Source organism: Agelaius phoeniceus, chromosome W (assembly GCF_051311805.1).
Source record: "Agelaius phoeniceus isolate bAgePho1 chromosome W, bAgePho1.hap1, whole genome shotgun sequence".
Classification (NCBI taxonomy): Eukaryota; Metazoa; Chordata; class Aves; order Passeriformes; family Icteridae; genus Agelaius; species Agelaius phoeniceus.
The window spans coordinates 17,893,036-17,901,685 of NC_135301.1; the positions used below are offsets into that span (position 1 = coordinate 17,893,036).

Sequence of the window (8,650 nt, forward strand, 5' to 3'; positions counted from 1 at the left end):
CAAAACAAGGCAAAGGTTTCTGACCTAGATCTATTCCCTTAAACTGTAGTTTGTGCAGTGAAACTAAATCAGTCAGGATACAGATACGGATATCACTTAGGTGCACATCCAACATTCACCAACTACACTGGCAATCTTTAGAATGACTTCTCAGAGAAACTGATCAGGCTTCTAGCAACACTTCAGAAATGTATGTACAAGTTCACAGAATAGAGAGATAGAAATAACCTTCTCTGAAACAGCTAAAGACCTAAATGAATGAAACATAGTAAGTAATGCAGTTACATATTATTTAGATTTTTTCAGTTATTTACTGCAGGGTTGATTACTCCTTCAAAAATCAGTGTTTCATAATGTGGTGTGTTAAACCCAGCCAACAGACATTTGCTCACTCCTGAGACAGGGAGTGTCCTAGGGTGACGTTATGATGCTTGTATCCCCATTCATGTGTTCTGTTAAGGTTGGATATTATGTTCTGTACCTTTAAGACCGGCTCTGAAGCGGGAAAGTTTTGTTTTGGTTTTCTTATCAGCCTGGCGGGACACAGAGACTGCAGCTTTGGCTTTTGCTGCTTTTGCTTTCTGCTTTGGCTCTTTCGCTCTTGCTCGCTTTGCTTCTGCTTGCTTTTGCTCTTTAGCTAATTCAGCTAAACTGTCCAATTTCTTCCTGGATTGTTTCTCCTTTCCTTTTTCTGATCACTTCGAACCTGCTCCGGACTGGGACCTGAGAAACACCAAGATCCTGCACCTTCTGGCCTGCAGCAGCAGCCCCAGCGCCGGAGGGACTGAGACCAGAGTGACCACCCCCAGAGAGAGACTTTCTGAATTTGTCATCTTGTTTCAGAGTGGTGTCATCCGGTATTGTTCATTTTGTGTGCTGGGGGTGCTGTGCTTGTTAAATAAACAGGTTCTTTCCACTCCTCTCCGAGAAATCCTTCCCGAACCGGCTGGGGGGAGGGGCTGTGTGGGTTTGCTAACTGGAGGAGCCCTAATTTGGAAATTCTCCTCCAAATTTGCCCTAAACCTCGACAAAATCTTGGCGCCCAACGTGGGGCTCGAGAGAGTGAGTGGAAAAACCCTGTTTTGTGGGTATTTTGGTTGCCATTACTCTCTGTTTGAAGCAGTTAATAGCCATGCTTTTTGAATTGATGATGAGTGTTGGGGTGAAGGCTTGCATGTGCTTCTGGTCCCTAGGGTTTTTCGAGATTTTAATACCTCTGTGGTCCCTAGGTTTATTTTCCTATCCTGAAATAGTTCTAGTATTGTCCCTCATACGTAGTTTTTACAGCAGAGGGGCAGTGACCAGAATAGCTATCCTGCTGGGCTTGATGGCAATGATGTGCAAGAAGTTTATAAACATGTTGGGGTCTGCTCCAGGTATGAATGGTTCTTGGCTATGGTTATTCATCCAGTTTGTTAGAGGAGGAGCAGCAGGGAATGAGGCTTTTCAGCCTTTGCTTTCCTTCTTCTCCTATGAATCGGTTCAATCAGTAGTAAAGGATGTTCAGTTTCCCCTGAATGTTAGAGAAACCATCTTTCTTGTATTCAATCTGGTAACCTTCCTCTATACAGTCTGCTGTCTCTCCAGAATGAGGGCTGAGATTTCTAGACGGGCTGATGAGACCCCTGACTTAGGAGTAGACCCAGGGGTGAAACATCCTGAGTGGTGTGGGAAATGGGAGGAAATGGGCCACATCCTGAAGGAATTCTCCGACCCTATAGTCTGGGATTTTCCCCATAAACAAATTCAGAACCCAGCTGAGGTGGGGAAATATCTGAAAGAGAAATACCAGGATGAGCCTAAGGAGAGAAAGGTCATTGCAGTGAGCTGGGCCCTGGCATATGCTTATCGCACTCTGTTGGAGACTGTAGGACAGCAGACGGAGGCAGGGGGGCAGGGAGATAAATCAGCTATCCCAGTCACTCAGGCTGCAGCCAACACCACAGGCTCAAAGCCAGCAGCCAAACCAGATAGTGAGCCTAAGCCAGCAGCTAAACTAATGGCTGTTGCTACCAGTACCAGAAGTGGGAAATGCACAGACAAGACCAATCGACCAGTGGATGATGATGATGATGATGATGCAGCAGAAGGAACCTCAATGCCTCCTGACATAAAATCAGGAGTCAAAGCAGCAGGTGCAAGACCAGATGCAAATATTGAGTCCTTTTCCCTGAAGGACCTTCGTGGCTTACGGAAGGATTACACCCGACGACCTGATGAATCCATAATTAGTTGGTTAGTCCGTCTCTGGGATGCTGCAGGCGAGGCTACAATTCTGGATGGCACAGAAGCGAGGCATTTGGGATCCCTGTCACATGATCCTGTCATTGACCAAGGAATGATGAGGGGGGCAAACCCTCAGAGCCTCTGGGCACGGGTCTTGGAAAGTGTTGCACAAAGATACCTGTGTGCAGATGATCTTTATATGCAACAGACAGTGGAAGACCATAGAGCAAGGGATCCAACGCCTGAGAGAGATGGCAGTGGCAGAGATTATCTTCTCAGATGATGTGACAACTAGGAACCCAGACTTGGTGCCATGCACGTCTGTGATGTGGCGGAAACTTGTGCGACTTGGGCCACACGAATATGCTTCTGCCCTAGCCATAATGAAGCGGGATGAGAGGGACGAGACTGTGCTGGATATGGCAAGGAAGCTCCGAGCATATGCAGATGCTGTGCATGGCCCAACACATGCCAGAATTGCAGTGGTAGAAACACGTCTGCAGAACTTAGAGGATAAGATAGAGGAGAATCATAAGAAGCTCAGAGAGGAGATTAAAGAAGACCTTCTCCAAATCTCAGCAGTACAGATCAGAGGTTCTGGTATCCAAGGCAGACATTCCCCAGATGGCCAGAGAAGGTACACCCCACGAACAGAGCTGTGGTTCTACCTGCGTGACTGTGGAGAAAATATGAGGAGGTGGGATGGAAAACCTACTGCTGTTCTGGCACGACGGGTGCGTGAATTGAAGGAAGCCACCAGGAAGAAAGCAGCTCCAGTTGCCCGTAGCCGAACCGCCAGGTATGATGCTGATGATGCCACGTCTGATCCCCTTGAAGGAACATCTAAGACATATGCCCAGGGAAAGAAGGATAACCAGGCTTAGAGGGGCCCTGCCTCTAGCCAGGTAGAGGCCAGGGAAAATCGTGTTTTCTGGTCTGTGTGGATTCGTTGGCCTGGCACATCGGAACCACAAGAGTATAAAGCTTTGGTTGATACTGGCGCACAATGTACATTAATTCCGTCGAGACATGTGGGGACAGAGTCTGTTTCTATTGCTGGTGTGACGGGGATCCCAGGATTTCACTTTGGTGGAAGCTGATGTGAGCCTCACTGGGAATGAGTGGAAGAAACATCCTATTGTGACTGGCCCAGAGGCCCCATGTATTTTGGGCATAGACTACCTTCGAAGTGGGTATTTCAAAGACCCAAAAGGACTCAAGTGGGCATTTGGGATAGCTGCTGTAGAGACAGAGGGCATCCAGCAATTGAACACCTTGCCTGGGCTGTCTGAGAATCCATCTGCAGTAGGATGTCTGATGGGAGAAGATCAACGAGTGCCAATTGCCACCTCCATAGTGCATCGACGACAGTATAGAACCACTCGAGATGCTGTGATCCCCATCCATAAGATGATCCGAGAGCTGGAGAGCCAAGGGGTGGTCAGCAAGACCCACTCACCCTTCAACAGCCCCATTTGGCCTGTGCGAAAATCTGAAGGAGAATGGAGATTGACTGTGGACTACCGTGCATTGAATGAGGTGACTCCACCACTGAGTGCTGCTGTGACAGACATATTAGAGCTCCAGTACGAGCTTGAGTCCAAGTCAGCGAGGTGGTATGCCACTATAGACATTGCCAATGCATTTTTCTCCATTCCTCTGGCAGCAGAATGCAGGCCCCAGTTTGCTTTCACGTGGAGGGGAGTGCAGTATACCTGGAACCGACTGCCCCAGGGGTGGAATCACAGTCCTACCATCTGCCATGGACTGATCCAGACTGCACTAGAAAGGGGTGAGGCTCCAGAACATCTGCAATATATTGATGACATCATTGTGTGGGGGAACACAGCTGCGGAAGTGTTTGAGAAAGGAAAGGAAATCATCCAAATCCTCCTGGGAGCTGGTTTCGCCATTAAAAAGAGCAAAGTAAAGGGACCAGCTCGTGAGATTCAGTTCCTGGGAGTGAAGTGGCAAGATGGACGGCGTCAGATTCCTACAGACGTCATCAACAAGATCACAGCAATGTCTCCACCCACCAATAAGAAAGAGACACAGGCTTTCCTAGGTGCCATAGGCTTTTGGAGGATGCACATTCCTGAGTATAGTCAGATCGTGAGCCCTCTTTACCTGGTCACCCGCAAGAAGAACACTTTCCACTGGGGCCCTGAGCAGCAACAGGCCTTTGTCCAGATCAAGCAGGAGATAGCTCATGCAGTAGCTCTTGGCCCAGTTAGGACAGGACCAGATGTGAAGAACATGCTCTACTCTGCAGCCGGGAACCATGGCTTGTCCTGGAGCCTTTGGCAGAAGGTGCCTGGGGAGACTCGGGGTCGACCACTGGGATTTTGGAGTCGAGGCTACAGAGGCTCTGAGGCCAACTACACTCCCACAGAGAAGGAAATCTTGGCTGCCTATGAAGGAGTCCAAGCTGCCTCAGAGGTGATTGGTACAGAAGCGCAACTCCTCCTGGCACCCCGACTACCAGTGCTGGGGTGGATGTTCAAAAGCAAGGTTCCTTCCACTCACCATGCCACCAGTGCCACATGGAGCAAGTGGATTGCTCTTATCACTCAGCGCGCCCATATAGGTAAACTAAATCGCCCTGGGATTTTGGAGGTAATTACGAATTGGCCTGAAGGTGAGAATTTTGGTGTCACAGATGAAGAACAAGAACCAGTGACACGGGCTGAAGAGGCTCCTCCATATAACCAACTGCCCCCAGAGGAAACACGCTATGCTCTTTTCACTGACGGTTCCTGTCGCATCTTAGGGATGAACCGGAAGTGGAAAGCAGCCGTATGGAGCCCCACACGACAGGTTGCACAAGCTACTGAAGGAGAAGGTGGATCAAGTCAACTTGCAGAACTCAAAGCCGTTCAACTGGCCCTGGACATTGCAGAAAGAGAGAAATGGCCAAAGCTCTACCTCTACACTGATTCATGGATGGTAGCCAATGCTCTGTGGGGATGGCTGGAGAGGTGGAAAAAGGCTAACTGGCAGCGTAGAGGAAAACCAATTTGGGCTGCTGATGAGTGGAAAGATATTGCTACCAGGGTAGGGAGGCTACCTGTGAAAGTCCGCCATGTAGATGCCCATGTCCCCAAGAGTAGAGCCAATGAGGAGCACCAAAACAATGAGCAGGTAGACCAGGCAGCAAAGATAGGGGTGTCAAAGATAGACCTAGATTGGGAACACAAGGGAGAGTTATTCCTAGCTCGATGGGCCCATGATGCCTCAGGCCATCAGGGCAGAGATGCCACCTATAAGTGGGCAAGAGACCGAGGGGTGGATTTAACCATGGACAGTATTTCACAGGTTATCCATGACTGTGAGACGTGTGCTGCCATCAAGCAGGCCAAGCGAGTGAAGCCCCTGTGGTACGGTGGGCGATGGTCCAAGTACAAGTATGGGGAGGCCTGGCAGATTGACTACATCACACTGCCCCAGACATGCCAGGGCAAGCGCTACGTGCTGACCATGGTGGAAGCCACCACTGGATGGTTGGAAACCTACCCTGTGTCTCATGCTACTGCCCGGAACACCATCCTGGGCCTGGAAAACCAAATCCTGTGGAGACATGGTACCCCTGAGAGGATTGAGTCAGACAATGGGACTCATTTCAAGAACAGCCTTATCAGCATCTGGGCTAGCGAACATGGCATTGAGTGGGTGTACCATATCCCCTACCATGCACCAGCTGCAGGCAAAGTGGAGAGGTACAATGGACTACTAAAAACCCAGCTAAAAGCTTTGGGTGGGGGATCTTTCAAAAATTGGGAGCAGCATTTAGCAAAGGCCACCTGGTTAGTTAACACCCGAGGTTCCACCAACCGAGCAGGTCCTGCCCAGTCTGACTCCCTGAATGTAATAGATGGAGATAAAGTCCCAGTGGTACGTGTCAGAGGTTTGTTAGGGAAGAATGTGTGGGTCAATTCTGCCTTGAGTACAGACAAACCCATTCTGGGGTTGTCTTTGCTCAGGGACCAGGTTGCACATGGTGGATAATGCAAAGAGATGGAACAACACGATGTGTACCACAGGGAGATCTGATTGTGGGGTGAGAAATAAATGCATGATGTGTGGTAGTATGTTGATGATATAGGGATAAGGGGTGGAATGTCCTAGGGTGACGTTATGATGCTTGTATCCCCATTCATGTGTTCTGTTAAGGTTGGATATTATGTTCTGTACCTTTAAGACCGGCTCTGAAGCGGGAAAGTTTTGTTTTGGTTTTCTTATCAGCCTGGCGGGACACAGAGACTGCAGCTTTGGCTTTTGCTGCTTTTGCTTTCTGCTTTGGCTCTTTCGCTCTTGCTCGCTTTGCTTCTGCTTGCTTTTGCTCTTTAGCTAATTCAGCTAAACTGTCCAATTTCTTCCTGGACGGTTTCTCCTTTCCTTTTTCTGATCACTTCGAACCTGCTCCGGACTGGGACCTGAGAAACACCAAGATCCTGCACCTTCTGGCCTGCAGCAGCAGCCCCAGCGCCGGAGGGACTGAGACCAGAGTGACCACCCCCAGAGAGAGACTTTCTGAATTTGTCATCTTGTTTCAGAGTGGTGTCATCCGGTATTGTTCATTTTGTGTGCTGGGGGTGCTGTGCTTGTTAAATAAACAGGTTCTTTCCACTCCTCTCCGAGAAATCCTTCCCGAACCGGCTGGGGGGAGGGGCTGTGTGGGTTTGCTAACTGGAGGAGCCCTAATTTGGAAATTCTCCTCCAAATTTGCCCTAAACCTCGACAGGGAGAAAATAGAAGGATGGGGCAAGAAGACTCATGGATAGAGATAAGATTTTAAAAGGGAAAGCAAAAACTGTGTGTGCAAGCAAAACAAAAAGAGGAATTCATTCACTGCAACCTATCAGCAGGTGTTTAGCCATTTCCTGGGAGGCAGGGACTCAGCATGAGTAGCAGTTTCTTGAGAAGACAAGCACCATAACCACAAGCATTCTTTATTTTTCCTTCTTTAACTGAGTTTTTATTGTCGAGCATAATGTCATATGGTATGAAATGTCCCTTTGGTCAGTTCAGGTCAGCCTTTTGTCCACTTCCAACTTACTTGCTGGGGGAGGGGGGGAAGGAGAAAGCACTGTTCAGCAATAACCAAAACACTATTGTGTTATCAACCCCGTTTTAGCCACAAATGCAAAAATTGACTTCTGGTTCTGATCCAGGATGTGTTTTATCCCAAGAATACATTAGGTGCACAGGACTGTCCAAAGATCACGGAAATTAGTGAACAGACTACTGGTGACTGGTAGAATACAGATTGGGCTTTGAGCCTAACACTGCTGAGTTCATTGGTTCATCACAAGGGCTGAATTTAGTTTTGACAGATGTAAAGTAGTTCATCCAATGTACCAAAGTACTCCTTAACAAATTGCATACATTTCAACTCTACCCTTCCACTCCCAGGAATTTGCACCATTTTTCTATTAGCACTGCTAAGGAGCCCAGTCCTTGCACTCCCCCACCCCTCCCCCAAAAAAAAAAAAAAGAAAAAGGACTGAACTACATACTATATATAAGTATGTGTACTTACAGTTGTCTGTCTTGAGTTGACTTTTGGCAATTCCAAAGTACTGGGGATCTTCAGTTATGGGAATCATTGTCATCCCAATGACAACTGCATCATGACCCCTCTCAGAAGAGGATGGAGTGTTACTGCCATTTGAGATATGATGGAGGGGACTTGCCAAATCATCAGCATTGCTGATAACTGAAGAAGGACCTAGAGTTAGAATGACATTGCGCCTGATTGCGGGAGGAGCGGTGGCGCTGGTCGCCCACATGCTCTGATCCCCTTTCGTTTTCAGCGTGCACCAGGAGTGGCCACATCTCGCCTCAGCCACCAGCAGACAGGACTGCGGTTTGGCCACTGGCTGGGGTCCCGTACCGCCAGAAGCAGCCAATAAATGTGGACCCATGTCTAAGGACTGGGGTAAAGGAAGAAGGAAGTACTCTTTGCTTGCGTCTCTGAGCTGCCTTTATTCTTTCCCGTGACGGGAGCGGCGCAGGTGTTGCAGCGCCGCGGCTCGAAGAGGAGCAGCGGGAAAAAAAGTGAAACAAAGAAAAATGGCAGCTTTGGGGGGGGGTCAGTTTCCCAGGAGGAGACTGTCTAACAAATCAAGGGCTAGATAGGAGGGGTATGGGGGGATAAATGTAAACATAAAACCAAAAGTAAAGGGGAAGGGAAAGATACATACCAGTGAGTGAAGGGAAATATCATAACTGACAACGAAGCTTCTGGATAAATGGGTGTAGCAAATTATGACAGACAAGCTGCAGGGGCAGGATTTTGGAGGATAGACAGGGAAGGATCTGGAATTATCATAACTGCCACGGAGAAAAGGCGGGAAGATGTGGTAAACAACTTTAGGGAGAGACTAAACAAATAATCTTCAAAACCCCACTGCCACATTAGAAA

At 48.4% G+C, this 8,650-nt stretch overlaps 1 long non-coding RNA gene across 1 annotated transcript; it reads left to right on the top strand.

Moving 5' to 3' along the window:
- The first annotated feature begins 434 nt into the window (after window positions 1-434).
- LOC129132408 (uncharacterized) lies at window positions 435-6,852 on the top strand. The gene is made up of 2 exons (XR_008535797.2): window positions 435-857; window positions 6,469-6,852. It is a non-coding gene; the product is annotated as an uncharacterized LOC129132408 (long non-coding RNA).
- Window positions 6,853-8,650: the final 1,798 nt, after the last annotated feature.